The sequence below is a fragment of the Temnothorax americanus genome, unplaced genomic scaffold (genome assembly GCF_048541705.1).
Source record: "Temnothorax americanus isolate GAGA-0224 unplaced genomic scaffold, ASM4854170v1 Scaffold31, whole genome shotgun sequence".
Lineage (NCBI taxonomy): Eukaryota > Metazoa > Arthropoda > Insecta > Hymenoptera > Formicidae > Temnothorax > Temnothorax americanus.
The window spans coordinates 1,824,515-1,838,226 of NW_027509453.1; the positions used below are offsets into that span (position 1 = coordinate 1,824,515).

Sequence of the window (13,712 nt, forward strand, 5' to 3'; positions counted from 1 at the left end):
AACTGCGTTTCATTATATGACACTACATTAATATAATGTGTCATTTTTACCTGGCACTCACACTCCTTTGAATTATTATTAATCAATGTTAAATGCCGAAGAGTCTATCGGCAAGGAAAGGAGAATGAAAAATTCGCTTTCAGCAAGAAAACAATGCTTAATCGAGCGCGTTCGACCGCGGGCGATTTAACGGAACGCGGAAATAACCGGACGGGGCATACGAGCGCGGCGAGATAATGTTCAGTCCCATCAGAATTGTGAGTATTGATCGCGTTTTCTAGTAAATATATAGTTTCATCTAGCGCGCGTCCTAGTGCGTCCTAGTCGATAAATATGGCCGGCCCTGTGTCCAGCGGATATTCGGCGGTCATCGCCGAAAGTGTGCCTTTCCTTTCTTCTTCGCGCGCCGAACGCGCGGTATGCGAACGCGACGAGGGGTTCGAGAGAACGAGCGCGGGGGTCGTCGACCCCGCGGAAAATCGATCAACTGGAGATCGGAAAGGACGAGGGCCAGCGCGTATAAAGTCCGCCGTCGGTGCATGGCGAATGCATCGATGCGACGCGTCGCGTTACGGACAAAGCTTTGCGCTCTGGCCACGCGCAAGTCGATAAATTCTCACGTGGCGCGTTTCTTATGAAAGAGACAGGACCTGCCGGAATTCTCGCGGAGAGATCTCTCGCAGATCTTAAACCGCCGCGGTCGATTCGCGAGCCCGAAAGTGTGATTCGAAAGCTCCCTCGACGGCGGCATGCGACTCGCTCTCGCCGGAGGCGGGGTGCACTTCCGTTCAGCCCGCGCGCTCGTAAAGGATGATGCGACAATAAAATACGAGACGCCGACTCGCGCTCCCGGACTCGTCGCGAGGGGAATATTTAAACAATTAAAAGCGTATTTTTAATTGAACGGCCGCGCGGCCGTAATTCGCGCGCGGCAGCCTCCGAAGCGTGCGTCACGTCACGGCGAACTCGTCCGACGATAATGACGGGTTCGAACGCCCGCTGCCATCGTGGCGCGATCGTTTCGACGCCCTCGCGCTTCTCGCGCGAGAAATCGTCGAGGGCTCTTCAAACGAGCACTCGCCGCGAGTACTCGGCGTTGGCGCGGACGCGATCGTCTCCGCGAAAATCGAGACACGGGAGAGACGCAGCGTGTCTGATGAAGAGAAGGTCCTTCTTTTTCCGCGGAAGTTCGCGCTTGTACCCATGCGAGTACAGCGTCCGAAACGACGCCGCCTCTCGCGTTCGAGTATTTTCGGACGATTTTCCCCTCGACGCACGCAGCGAGAATCGCGCGAGAAAGAGAGAAGCCCCTTCTCACCCTCCCCCGCCCCCCATGGTCGCCGCCCCCAAACCACTAGCACTCGCGCGTGTTCCCGCGCGAAACAGCGGAGGGAAACGGACCGGCGTTTAATGTAAATAGCCACGCACGGCTTATACGCGGGCGGAAAGAGCGCGAGAGATCGAAAGCCGAAGTATAAGCGGAGAAGAGAGAAAGAGCGAGCAAGCGAGTGAGCGAACGAGAAAGCGAAGAGAGAGAGAGAAGAGAACGGCGAGGAGAGAGCGATGGAGCGCTACAGCTCGGCTAGGTAAAGAGCGAGGTAGCGATCGGGGGGAGAGCAGTAGCGGAGTCGGGGGAGGGTAGAGGAGGCAGCGGAGAACGCGGCGGGTGGAACATACATATGTATAGATAAATGTGTACCTACGCCCGGCATCTCTCTCGCGCGCTCTCCCTCTCGCTCTCCCTCTTCCGACCGGACCTCTTTCACTCGCCGTGTACCCCCCTCTGTGCCCCCCCACCCTCCTGCGCCCTCTGCGTTCCGCACCAGTCCCAGTCCTTCGTTCCTCTCGTTCCCACTCGCGATGCTCACTCTCGTCGCTCTCACGATCCCGCGATCTTGCTTCCAACCGCTCTCGCCCTCGCTCGCGCCTTCCCGCTTTCTCCAACGGCGTGCCTCCGCGCGTCGCTCCACGCTTTTTTTCCCCCGTATCTCCTTTTTTTTCCTCAGCACGCCCCCGAGCCGTCGAGTGATTTTTATAATCTGCTACTTGTTGCGCCACACACCACCGGCCGTCGCCGCCGCTTTTACTGGCATCGCCGTGTGTCCGGCGCGGCCCACCCGGAAAAACCGGAAAATAGAGGAAAACAAAAGCGGCCGGCGCGGCGCGCCGAGCCGCGCATCCCGCGGGGTGGTGCGACTGGACGGTACGGTGGCGGCAACGGGGATGGTGCGGGGATCAACGGGGGAGGCCGTTGAGAGTGGCCCGGGGGAACGACGGGTCGATGGCGGGGGTGGGCGATGAAAAAAGAAAAAGGCACCGCGGGACCCCGACGCAACGGATCATCCGCGCGGGTGCGTGTGCGCGCCTATTCCGCGCGCGCGAGAGGCAGCTGAAAATTATTTTTCGGCAACCTCTGCGCCGCTGTGCCCGCCGGGAATTCGCATCGGATATGCGAATATCGAATGCGCGTTCCTTTCGCCGGCGGACGATATCGATTGATATTTTTTCCGTGGACGCCGCAGCGGATCCCGGTCTGCGCGGAATTCGCTCCGTGTTCCCTTTAATTAATTTATCGCCGTAATTATTTTCTGCGTTACAAACGGCGCGCATACCAATAAAACTAAATAAACAAAAAACGGTGCTTTGATCGATTAAAAAATTGTATTAAAAAAATCGATTTATTCCCGGTCCAAGGATTAACATTTGCTATAACATTTTGCGTCTTCTCGCCTTTTTTTCATTAGTTAAACGCGATAGAGTTTTTCCGTTGATTAACATAGAGCAACGTTGCTGGCGGAACAATAGCGGCGTCAAACAACAGAGCGCAATTAAAAGCGGTTATCGAAAATGTTATCGGACCTCGCGAATTGTATTTTGCGGCGAACAAAAGTATTGGATTTTTTATAACGCGATCAAACGTTTGCAAACGATTACAATGCGATGGAGCGTGAGGGGAGGCACAGGGGTCGAGGGGGGAGGTTAATAATGAAGCCCGCCGTTTTGTCGGTTTGCAACCGCGTCGCGCGGATTTCGACTCCCCCCTCGACCCGATCGATCCCGATCTGATAAATCATTCAACCGGACGGAAAAAACAACGGTTTCGGCCGTTGCACCATCGTTGTTGCAGTAGCGTTTTCCTCCGGCAATGACGAAGGGTCCTCATTCTCTATTTCTCCCACAGCGTCGACGCAACGCAGAATCAAAGCGGAGGTCCGTGACACGCCGCCGCTCCGTACCGCGCAAAATAGCTCCCTCCTTTTCAGGAATTATCGCGATGTAGGAAGTCTCTTGCGAGAGCACGGCAGAAGGACAGAGAGAAGAAAGATGGAAGAAGAGGAAGAAAGAGAGACAGAAGGTGAGGCAAGCCGGGTTGCGGAGGCGCGCAACGGCGACGGCGGTGGCGGCGACGGCGGTCGCTATTGGCCGAAAGTTTAAAATAGAATATCTCGCGAGTAACTTTCATCGGTCGTCAAAAAATCGCGCAGTGTCGTACCTAGCGGGGGGCTATACACCCGGCTACTCTCCTCCTCGTTCTTCTCCTCCTCCTCCTGTTCCTCTTCCACCCACCGCGACGAGGACCGAGGAAAGACGGCGGAAAGAGAAACGCGGAGAGCAGCCCTCTCCATACCGTCGCTATAGTGCTACGGGATAGGCTATGCTCCGACATGGAAACACACGGTAACGCACGCATACACACGCGCGGTACACACGTGTGACACGAACACGTATGTATTCGCGAGTATGCGGATCGGCGCATCGGAGCAGTACGCGGGCGAGAGCGTACGAAGAGCGCCGGGCAAAAGAATTTAACGGCGCGCGAGTAACTCTCCCGCGAGTACATCGGGATATTTTAGCGCTTTTCCAGATCGCGCGCTAACAGGCCGCGCGGAATTACTGACGTGGGTGGCCTCGGCGAATGGTCCGCGGGGGAGTTTCCCGTATTTCGTCGCTGTAATCGCTAATCGCGCCGAGTCGCGCGTACGCGCTGGACCTCCTCGAGGCGGGGAATCTTCCTGCTTACACGCGAAATTCGCTGACCCGTTTCACGGTTTTTGCACGCCGTTGATTCTCCCGCGGGCGGTCTTATCAAGGGCACAATAATCGTTTCAATGCGAAAATGAATAGAAATGACTGAACAATTTTAATTATGTCCTAATATAATCATCGTCTTGAAAATAACAAACATTTGTTTATTAGAAGGGTTAAAAAGGCCTTTCACGAGGCGCGAGAAAAGAGTTGAAATTTTCACTATTTCATTCATACAATTTCTTTGTTTTTCGAGATAAAGCCGGCATGCGGCATTGAGTTTACTATTACTCCGGCCGATTCGGAGTCACGGTTGATGCCCCGGTCTCCACGCCAGTGAATGACGTAGCCGTATAGGTACCCCTGTCCGCCGATCTGCTCTCGCCCGCGCTCTCGCTGGCTCGCGTCAGCTTGCCTAGAGATCGCGCGAGTAGAGTACACACGCTCGCGTCTGTCGGTGGCGCATGCGCCGATACTGCCGCGGGCCGCGACTCGACTCGACTCGACTCGGCTCGGCTCCGCCGACTCCGGCTCCGGCTGCTTCTCGGTTCTCCGCGGCTCTCGCCCTCCCCGCCAAGGTGCATGCATGCATTCTATACGGCGTGCACCGCATTAGATGCATTTCTAAGTCGCGCCGTAATAAATCGCAGAAATATCGAAGTCGAGGTACCCGCCGCGAGTACGGTTCCGCGCGCGTCATCGAAAGAACTCGCGAGCTGTGCGTCAACTGATACCGTCGCGCGCGCGCGATACCGATCGCCGTAAGGGAGAGACAGCCCGGAGAGGGAGCCCAGAGAGATAAGGAGGGAGAGGAGAGAGAACAAAAAAAGAGAGCGAGGAGAGACAAAGGAAAGGAGAGGGTGGAGGAGGTGGGTCAGAAGGAGAGATCGCGCGGTGATAAAGATTGCAAGATATATAGACGATTTCAGTGACGCGCTCCCGCGCAACAGGAGGAGGCCCGCTTCTCTCTCTCGGACGCGTCGTCGGGAGATCCGCGACCGAAAGCTCGCACGGCCGAGAACCGCAAGAAAGGGCCCGCCGCCGAAAGAAGGGACCACCGGCCAGCCGGCCCGCATCCGCTCGGATACTCTTCTATCGGAGTCCGTCTCTTCTGGTAGTGGCAGTGTGTGAGTGCGTCTACGCGAATTATCATACCGGTCGACGGTCGTCACGCGTGCACGCTCGTACGCACGTATACGCACGTGCGAGTCGCCGGAGTTGTTCGAGACACCCGTCAAGTCCCTCCTCTCCTTGCGAGGATCCTGGTGGGGATACGATACGATTCACGGATTCAGTGAGAAAATCGAATTTTCCAAAAGGATTCGGCGATCAGCGTTGTCAGGGAGATTGATTTCTTCCGTAGAAAAAAGTTTCTTATTCTCGAAATCCTGAGAGATATCGAGAGACACGTTAATCATCGATTGTCGAGCCGCGAATTTCGAATTCGGATCGCGGGAATATATGCCGGGACTTCGATACGTGTGCAACGGGTGTACCGAGAGCTGACACGAACCAGAACGAGACCGCACCGGGACGACTCGCATGCGCCGAGTCTCCGATAATCCGCATCCGGTTGGCGTTGCGAATCGCCGACGCGCCGCAATTGCGCCGTCGCGCTTATCCAATTCTTCCAAGACGGGTAACGATGCGCGAATAAAGAATCGACGATCTCGCCGCGTCCGGAGCAAAAGCGGCGAATGATCTAATTGGATCTCTTTGTGGATCGATAGAGGGAGAAACGGTTCCGCGTCGAGAGGACGGATCCACACGGAGAGATCAATAGGCCCGGTGCGAGAGTGAATAGCACGAAGAGACGGAAAAAGATCGCTGGAGAGCCTCGGGAAACTCGCACGATCGCTATCACGCTCGTTACCACCGATAGTCCTGATCTTCGCCGGCACAAGCACACGGCACTTGCGAAAAACCGATTTGCGCTCGATCGAGAGGCACGCGGTAGAGGCTCGTCCACGGCGCGGAGAAGCTGGGATTTCGCGCGCGATCACGCGGTAGAGTCGTCTTCGGCGCGGTGTCGTGCGACAGGCCGCGACCGACAAATCGGTGTTTTCGCGACGTTACGATACAACAAAGGGAAACACACGAAATCGAATTTTGGAGGACCGATCCGCGCCGCGCGTCGATCGCGATTCACCCGCGAATCCACCGGAGAGGAACACACGCGCGCGAGACGGGACTCGATCGATCGTGAGAGTGATCGCGATGCGCGAGATCGGTGCACGGTGAGACGCGGAAATCGAAGCCGAGGGGAAAAGTGGGTGACGCGCGAGACACGGCGTCGGATGAATTGGAAGAACAGGCTGCGCCGAGTGGAAGAGGATGCCGATGAGGACGACGAGGACGGCGAAGAGAACGACGACGACGACGACGACGACGACGACGACAACGACGACGATGACGATTATGACGATTACGAAGGAGTGTTGAACAGTGGCCTTGCGGAATTTCGACTACCTCGTCGACTACAGTTTCTGCGAAGGTAGGAAAAGCCTTCGCATACGCCTGAATCGAATGAATCGTATCGGCGCTCTTTTATACATCTGCTATATCGCTATACCGACGACGAAGGGGACGCTCGCGAGAAATGATGCGGAAACTCAAAGTGATTTTTTCGCAATATGCTTCATTTGAATTAAATCATTTGGAATAAATAAGAACGGTAGTGATAAAAAGTGATTTTCAATTCAAATTTAACTGATAGAGATGCAAATTTAATTAACGAGATGTAAGAATTAGACAAATCAATTATCGAATCAACAATAAAATAATTATTACGATTAATTACAATTACTATGGTTATTTAAATTCATACGATGTGCAATAGATTAAATGGAAGAGTTATGCGACAGAATACGCGATATAATGGAAATATATTCTGTATATACGCTTCATGCTCGAATAGTATTTTGATCAACATGCACTATTCTATCGCAGATCGAATCTACGTTTCGCAAAAAGTGACTTCGAATCGCCGGCGTCTCGCTTCGTTGAATTCTCTCATGCTCGACCTTAACAAACATTAATATTCCTTGCTTGCAGAAGTTCTGCCGGGTACGCTTTAGACGCAAAAAAAACTACTAACAAAACCGAAAGACGGTGGCGAAAGGGAGAAAAAAGTGACGTCGGGGAGATTTTCGCACGTCGAAAATCTCACGTCGCCCGCAACCCCCGTTTTTCATTTCTCCCCGAAAATTCGCTTTGAATTCTACTGCTGTCGCTATCGGGCTATCGTTGCTGTTGCTGCCGCTGATACTGCTGCTGTTCTGCCGCCCCGGCTTCCTCGACGAACATGCCGAGAGTGTCGACGTAGCTACCTCGAAAACCGACGAGGTATCGAGGATCGACCGTAGACAATCCGTGGCAGGGTCGTGCGGAACGATCGATCGAATAGGTGCCAGAGGGTGAACGGGGACGGGGGACGAAGGTGGTGGTGTACGAGGAAATAGCAGGAGGGTTGGTGTGAGGTTTTGGGATGCGGAGGAGGAGGAGAAGGAGGAGGAGGAGAAAGAGGAAGAGGGCCGGGTGGTGATGGTGGTGGTGATTAGTTGCAGTGTTTTGGAAAACAATGCGCAGAATTTCGACTGCGATAAATAATAAAGAACAAATAAAGTGTATCGGGGAACGGTGAAGTGAACGTGTGTCAATAAATAATCTGGCGGAATATGTATTGTGCGTTGTGTGTCGAGAATAAAAGCGAGATGAGTTTGGAAAAAAAAATATTCCGCGTCCCGGAAATATCATTTCACGCGCGCGCGCAAACGCTTCTTCTTTGTCAATCGAGGCTTTTTACGGGGAAAAATTGCGGCATAGCGAGAAAAGTTCCAGTATCAGTTTCAGCGAATAACGAATTATTGGCTTGACTCAATAAATTGTTTCGTTCGTCGATCCCGCACTTTCAGAAATTATAATACAGATATTTCTTGTACGTATGTAATTATAACTACTTCACATTGTGTGTGTGTGTGTGTGTGTGTGTTGAGAATATTAAAATCGTTGTACCGAAAATTCCTTGTAATAGCTAACAGAATACGCCTATGCCCGTTTCCCACACAGAATCCAGGAGAAAAACTCCTTGCGCTTCTTTTCCCGCTGAAAAGTATAAATAAACGAGTTCGTCCCACAATAGTCTCGACGCGAATCAGCGGCATGAGAACGATGATGTTACAATTACAATAGCGTTTCCAGGAGATACATTCACCGACCCTTCCATCGCCCTTTGATTCGATCTTTAAACACAGCCCTTAAACAGGTTCAACCCATCTCGAGATACGTCTGTCGGGAGGGAAGACGAGATACAACGCTCGCGCGGGAACGGAAGAGAGAAAGAGACCCGCGAAAAAATGAAAGAATTCTGGACACCGTGATACTCGCCCCTTCTCTGACCCCCCACTCGTTCGCGAGGACCCCGTGCGAGATGGGCCATCCCTCTCCCGTACGAAGGGTCCTTCTGCCCCCCTTTTTTAAGGCGGCCAGCTGCGGGGTCAGTTTTCGACGGGCGCGCGGCGCATTAAGATGCTACGCACAAAATTTTTCATCATCGGCCGGTCAACGTCGCGGATTCCACGAAATTAGAAGTTTCGGCGAGTTCAATCCCGCGCGCGAACTCGATGGCGAGAGACGGACGCCGCGGGAAAGAAGGACGAACCGCGGCAAAAGGGGAAAAAGAGAGAGGAAGCGGGCAACCTCGCAACGTGCGGGCGCGAGCACCGGCTGGATCGCTTCTGCAGTGATGAACGCGTGATGGATATTAAATGGACGCACGGTACGAATCGACAGATTAATTCCATTTACGAGGTGCTGCTGCTTTTGTCCGGGGAGGTTTTAACGAATACATGAGTTATATGCGCGACGTGCGCGCGCGACTAAAAATACTCACGAATCGCTTTTCGGCGCTTTGTCGTTGCATGCAATTGCCCGCAAACGAATATCGGATCGATTGTTACAAGCTGTGCCGATGTGCACACGACTTTGCCACATCGTAGAACGATTGCGTGCGCGCGCCCGAGAAAGATTTTAATTCAGTTCTTAACGTTCACTTCGAGTTCACCGTGAATTTTACGAATTTTATCTTATTTGTATTTTATTAATTTCATTAAATTTTATTAATCCGCTCTTAAATAAAAAAAGGGACACTCTCATGTATCGCGAGGAGTGGCTCGGGACAAAATGTTCTCTCTCATAATTACGAGTGAAACTGTAGAACGTTCATCGGTGTGACGTTGACGCGCTCGCGAAATTCCCAATAATGATAAGTTTTTAATTTCCCCATTTAAACAGCGGGTATATCTCTCTGATGATGTACCCGTTGATTACGTCGAAATATCTCTCTTTGGCAAGGGTCGAAATATCGGTCTCTCTCTTTCTCTCTCGCGCCTTTTAATCGAAATGATGGCCGAACGAATGTAACGCACACGGCGCATACACGTAATGTCAATCGTGCGAATCCGGTCGCGCGCGTTTAGCTGTAACCCTTTACTCAAGTGCGATGTATCCTGATGCCCGTGATTTCATGCTATCGGAGCGGTTTCGAATACTTCTCGCATTCTCTTTCGCTCCAACCACGTCCTCGTCGCTCTCACCTATTCGTGTACCTCTCTCGCCGCCGCTCGAATAATTAATCGCAAATAGTCTGTGCCCGATGGAAAGTGGACGCGAAAGAAGGACGTGGGCAGGGAGGGCAGGGTTTGTCGTGCCGCCCTTCGATCCTTTCGAGCCGCCGAGGCACGGCCTGACGTTTAATTTCGCTAATTTCTTTTCTCCCGTTCGAATTACTCGCGGTACGACGCTTCGTCCCCGACGTAAGGGTCGGCTCCTGCGCTATCCCGAGTCACCCTTACATTTTCTTTCTTCTCGAAAGCGCGAGGAGGATCCTCGGCACCGAGGGTGCGAGGAGGGTAGAGAATGGGACCAGCCTGCCATGAGAATGAGGGCCGGAAAAATAATTACTCCTCGCACACCGCGAGAAGAATACTCGGAGCCTGCTCCGAGATGATGAGCGGGGACAGGAAAAAAAAAGGTCGAGTGATTCCCTTAAGCTCGGTCTCCGCTTCTGTCTTCCCTCGTTACCACCGCAATTTTAATAATAATAACGATATTTTTTGGCGCGTCTTATTCCGAATGCGCTAGAAACAATACGGAGTGTCTGTCTTTAAATAAGTGTCTCGGTGATATGAAAGAAGAATGGATATTCAGACGATATTTTTTTGGCGCGTCTTATTCCGAATGCGCTAGAAACAATACGGAGTGTCTGTCTTTAAATAAGTGTCTCGATGATATGAAAGAAGAATGGATATTCAGACGAGCAATATTTTGAGACACCGTGATATTTAGTTTTTCTCAGTTGAATATAAAAGTTTCGTGAATAATTCGTGTCGCGATACATATTAACAGTACAGACAAAGTTTCAAGTACGCTACGTAAAATGATTTTCGTCGAGTTATAAAATATAGCGCGAAAAGGATAATAATAATTCATAGTATCCTGCCGATGATGGACATAGCTATTTTCGACAATTAAAACAATGGATTAATACTATTTCAGAGGAAAATATATACACGCGATAAAAATAGATTTATTACTATGAAAAGTTGCGCTAAAGTTTATCCGATGTTTCGTCTATTCATATACGGATAACGTAATTAAAAAAATATTTAGCCAATTAAATGAATTAAAATGGAAGAACCGGCTCGACTGTATATAAAATGTTAAGGTTCATAAAACCGCAAAAATTTAATACTTCACGAGTTGTTCGATAAAATGCAATGGCAGGCTGTTTGTTTTGTTACAAAACGTAATAGGCAAATAAAATCAATGGAAAATCTAATTACTGAAAAAAGGTTGTTATGCGACAGAACGTTGAAAAAAAAAATTTAGCTCCCAATTTGTTAAAAAGAGGAGGAGGGGAAAGAAACTACTTTTACAGATTCCATTATCCTTACGACAGATTGAATCGTCCAATCGCGAGCCGGAAATTAGATTTTTTCTTTCTTTTTAGGAGGAGAAAAAGTTTCGTCTCGGTCTCTCTTATCTCTCAGCCACTGAAATTTAAATAGTCAGAAAGCCCATCGTCCATGAGCTGAATAATGAAAATCGCCTCTTGAAGCCCAGCTCTCCGGCGCAAAAAACTAAAAATCATTCACGTTTGATCGATCCGCTACCGTTTGATACGTACAATGTACCTTTTGATTGTATTCATCAGTTATGAAAAAAGAGTATCCGTCCCACAAAGTCATTTCAATTGCGCTTTATTGATCAAAACAATGGAAGAGCCATGTAACGAATGGAGAAGGACGGTGGACGTTGCAGAGCGAGAGGGGGAGTTTAAAGAGACAGAAAGAGAGGGCGTGCGTGAGAGAGAAAAGGGAAAGAGCGTGGAAAAGGGTCGGGGGAAATACAGAGAGGGTGGGCCGCTGCTGACGAAAGATGGCGTAAAAATGGAGGGTGAAAAATATGGAAAGGGCGAGCTACTCGACTCTTTTTCTCTTTCTCTCTCCCGCTCTCTCGTTTCATTTGGGCGTTCCAGTGGGAATACGCCTACCGAGACGCGTTGCAAGATTTCGAAATTTCGCAGGTGGCATCCCCAGGGCCGTGCGGCAACTTTTTAAGACGATTTCCATTAGCATGCCGAAGAGGGATACTCGTTGTTTAATGCCGCGACTTACAAATGGAAATATCTTAAAAGCATCGGTACAGTATTTTGGTTCGAGAAAAGAAATCGACTTCTAAATGCGTAATTCTCGCAGTTGCCGGTCGTTCAGTCAACGACGACGCAGCGTTATATTATCAGATCAAATGCAATTTTCCTATTACGCGACGACGATTATGCGCGAATTGTCTTTCTATAAATAAATTTAACTCCGTTTTCACTCCTCTGAAATGTTAAAGTCGATAAAAGTACGGATTTACGTTTATTACGTATACGCGCTATTTTAACTTGCAGCAACGCCTGTTTCGTGACGCGAATACCCACGGGTTAATTTCGACTCATCGATTAATCCGTCGGCGAGATCGATGCGCATTTACGGTAACGCTAGAAAAGTCCGCTCGCGTCTTTCGGCCAACTTTTCCACAGCGATAGAATAGATAGATAGAGAGAGAGAGAGAGAGAGAAAGGGAGGAGGAACGGAGGGACAGAGGGACGGGCAGAGATGCACGGAAGAGCGGAAGGTCTAATTTTACAGATTTTCTCGCATTCCGAATAATTCAAGGCTGCGTCCGGGGGCTGAATAGGGGCGGGAAGGGAAGGGATGCAGGCAGGGGGCGACGGGTAGGCGGGCACCAAAGTTAAAACAAACATTTTTGCGCGTGCGAGCTTCGGCCATAAAGCTCTGCCCGGCCAAATGCATCGGTCGGCGGTTGCATAACACTCGAGAATAGCCGCGGAAAATGGTGGACCTTCTCTCTCCTACCTTTTTCTTTTTTAGACCACGCCGAGCGCGGCTGCTAACCGGGCAACGACGCGGCAGCTTCGTTTCGCAACTGATTTGACCGTTCGAGGACAATCCATCGATCGCATGCGGACGAACGTGCGAGTGCGTCGCGCCTCCCCCGCCCTCCGGAGTAACGGTATTAATTAAATTTTGTGTGCGCGTAATGAAAACACGCACATACGGCTTTCTTTCTTTCTCTCTCTCTTCGACGTGTAACGCGGCGCGATTTGATATGGGACGAACGTGGGCCGAATGACCGAAAAGTCGCGGTTTAAAACAACGTCTTTTGCCAAATGCCGAGCCGGCGCTCTTGCGAAACGTATATACGTAGAGCGACAAGTTTCGCTCTACTTGTATTATTAAAGAAGAACAAAGTATATATTTAACCGCGTAAATGTGCGAGTGCGTAGGGACGTCACCGCGAACACGCGGGTTGATCAGATCGGTCAGCGGAAAATTGGGCACACCAAAAATCACCGTTGACGAAAGAGAAAGAGAGAGAAAGAGAGAGAGAGAGAGAGAGAGAGAGAGAGAGAGAGAGACGAGCGACACTCGTTTGAGAGTCCTGTCTTGAAAAGGCCGGAGCAATTAAAATTATTTATTAAAAGACACCGCCCCAAAATAAATAGAGAGAACTGCGGAAGAGAGAGAGGACGCCGATGGAAAGGTGCGATCCGATTAAAATCTAATTTTTCACGGATACTCTCTTAATTAAAACATTAAATTGATTGCGGCGTGAGGTCGCGGCGACGACGGGGTGCTACGAGGAGAGAAGGGGAGAACGAGAGGGTGACACTGTCTTCTCTCAAGGCACGACGAAGTGACGAGAGAGCGAGCGGAAGCTGAGGGAGGGGGTTCGTGCTAAAATAAATGAAAATGAAATCAATTATAAAACTGTTTGAGGAGCCTCCGAGGAACAGGCAGTACTCGATAGATGGATGGGTGGATGGATGGATGGATGGATAGATGGACCGGCAGAGGTAGATCTTGGGAGAAAAAGAGAGAGAAAGAGAGAGAGAGAGAATTTTCTTAATTAAAAATCCACAGACTTTGCTTTCAATTAAAAACAAACGTATCGCTTCTCCATCGTTAAAATTTGCGATATTTCACTTCTTATGTTCATGATATCACTATAATTATCGATAAAATAATTTGAATGCAAATAAATCAAATCAGATCTGATGCTAAATAATCTTCTAACGCATGAATTGTATTATGTGTGTCGGGTAATTAAAAAATTTT

General features: G+C 50.2%; 2 long non-coding RNA genes and 1 pseudogene across 12 annotated transcripts in view; 2 read left to right on the plus strand and 1 right to left on the minus strand.

The window, feature by feature from the left end:
* The window catches only part of LOC143901042 (uncharacterized), a 258,202-nt gene that overhangs the window by 124,716 nt on the left and 119,774 nt on the right, over window positions 1-13,712 (minus strand). The window lies entirely within an intron of this gene.
* Window positions 980-3,359, plus strand: LOC143900863 (uncharacterized; annotated as a pseudogene).
* The window catches only part of LOC143901041 (uncharacterized), a 29,428-nt gene continuing 20,191 nt past the window's right edge, over window positions 4,476-13,712 (plus strand). The window contains exon 1 of the long non-coding RNA XR_013257940.1: window positions 4,476-6,520. This is a non-coding gene — a long non-coding RNA (uncharacterized LOC143901041). The remainder of the gene's footprint in view (window positions 6,521-13,712) is intronic.